At 35.2% G+C, this 2,336-nt stretch overlaps 1 long non-coding RNA gene across 1 annotated transcript; it reads right to left on the bottom strand.

Annotated features, from left to right (window-relative positions):
* Positions 1–513: 513 nt before the first annotated feature.
* On the bottom strand, positions 514–2,057 carry LOC110737982. Its single transcript, XR_002514535.1, has 4 exons — positions 1,881–2,057; positions 1,248–1,370; positions 767–822; positions 514–569 (listed from the first exon to the last, which is right to left on the bottom strand). It is a non-coding gene; the product is annotated as an uncharacterized LOC110737982 (long non-coding RNA).
* Between the last annotated feature and the right edge of the window lie 279 nt (positions 2,058–2,336).

The raw sequence follows: 2,336 nt of genomic DNA, 5'->3' as shown, positions 1-2,336 counted from the left end.
ATTAAAACTGAATTATCAGATATTAAGACAGAGATTAATTTTTCACACATAATTTAAATTAATATGCAAAATTCTGGAAATTATAGTACGTGAACTTAAGTAGTGCATTATCCATGCTCTTGAAACTAATAATCTTAATTATCCATATTCTGCAAATTAATGATAATTTCGAAAATAATGTATCTGGTGGTTATTAATTACTCCCCAAAAAAATTATTAGTCAGAAACCTCATTTGCAACTATCTTATTTTCCCTCATTTCGTCTCAACTCTCAAGCACGCAAAAATGCAAACAGCGCCAAAAGATCTAATTTTCACCATTGTTGAACCTCAAATCCTCCATTGTTAAACCGTCACCATCAATTACATACTCTTATATTTTTCGATTAAAGTATATAATCTCACAATTTAATCGTTGCTTTTATATTACACTTTTTAATCTAAATTAGCTCAACCAAATGTAAGATAACCTAAATTTGATAGAGTTTATCAATTGTGAATTCAGAATTAGTACCTTCACACCAGATACACCGAGCTCACTAACACCTTCACCAAAGGCAAAGCGTTCAACTGCATGTAACAAAGAACAAAATTATCAGAACCAATTTTAAAATAATTTATCTCTAAACAACAACAAAAATCTAGTAACTCATAGAACAACCAACACAATTTACAAATTTATATCTTAAAAGCTCCACTTATATAAAATCCTATTAATTAAAATCAAATTTGATAGAGTTCATCAATTGTGAATTCAGAATTAGTACATTCACAGCAGATACACCCAGCTCACTAACACATTCACCAAAGGCAAAGCGTTCAACTGCATGTAACAAAGATCACTTAATTAGTTTATTAATCATACTACTACTATTCCAACTCAAGCTCGACTCATGCTTAAATAGTCCCAACACGTTTCAGATCTGCTTGATTAGACTCAAAAACATCACACAAAATTCATCTCGCTAAACAAAATCAACATAAACTGCATATAACAAAATTCTTACAAAGAAATCGCTCGTTTTAAGCTTCCATAACTTCAGTAATTACAATCAATAGTTCAATAATCAACCTAATAAGAACCCTAAATTAACTATACTGAAAATAAAAATTAAATTAACGGTAATGTGAATTAAACCCTAGATTGAGCGATAAATTAAACTAACGGTAGTGTGAAATTAAACCCTAGATTGAGCGATTAATATTAGATTAGATTAGATTAGATGAATTGAAAAATAATAACCTTACCTCAGAAGCAGCTTCAATGGAGGATAGAAAGCTTAGAATCCGCTTCAATGGAAAACTCGAAGTAGGCTTCAATGGAGGGAGGAGAGAGAAAGTGAAAGGTGCGTAAAAGTAAAACTATCGTACCTCTTGATTAGGGGATTTTTCCCCACCAATCACCATCTGACAAGTGGACCCATCAGGTTCCGCCATGTGTCCGTCACATGGGCCAATAGGAGCCTGTCACGTGTCAAGCAATGATCCGTCCACTATGGACCAATTACGACACGACACGTGTCCTTCCCATGACACCTGGGATAACCGCTCACCTAGGCCCAACTTCTGAGGGAAGCCCAATCAGCCCAAGGTTAACCTAAACCTAGATTGACACGTTTCCCGAGGTTATAAATACCTCCCTTAATCCTCATTAAGGGAGATGACGCTAAAAACGCAGATTACACACATTAAACACTCTCACCTAGAGAGACCCAATCACTTTAATTTCCGCATTAATTACTCCTTAATCAAGTACTAACTTGACCGTCGGAGGCGGATCTTCAATCATCCGGAGCATCCGTTTGTTTTGCAGGTACAGGCGTCCGGTTCCAGTCTCGGAATTGTAACTCTCCCGCAGGACATCAGAAAACCCCGAAACACCTCTGGAGTTGCTTTAATGGAGAAGGAGGAGGAAGAGGAGGACAAAGAAAATGATGAGAGAGAAGAAAACTAATGGGCGAGTTAGAAAAAGTGAAAACCAGGGAAGAAGAAAAGGGGGAATATCAGAACAAAATGGCAAGTCCGTAATTAACATTCCAAACCGAGGGTATATGAGGAAGCACACTGCTCTACTGTTCATAAGAACGGTACCGGTGGTATACTCATATTTAAAGAGTTGTAGATACTTCACTTGATTTATGAAATAAAATTTCAGATTTGGTTTATGCGAAAATTGAAGGTTTAAATGTTGATTTTCATGATTTTAGGGTTTAATAACGTGTTGCTAAAGTTATTTAAATTGAGCATGATTTTGTTGTGATTTTTCTATGACCATGATGATGTTTAATTCAGCAGCAAGTTCTTAATTTTTCGTAACTAATTTCTGAATTTCCGTTC

The sequence above is a fragment of the Chenopodium quinoa genome, unplaced genomic scaffold (assembly GCF_001683475.1).
Source record: "Chenopodium quinoa cultivar QQ74 unplaced genomic scaffold, ASM168347v1, whole genome shotgun sequence".
NCBI lineage: Eukaryota > Viridiplantae > Streptophyta > Magnoliopsida > Caryophyllales > Amaranthaceae > Chenopodium > Chenopodium quinoa.
Note: the sequence above shows the minus strand (reverse complement) of the source record. Positions and strands in the feature narration are given on the sequence as shown.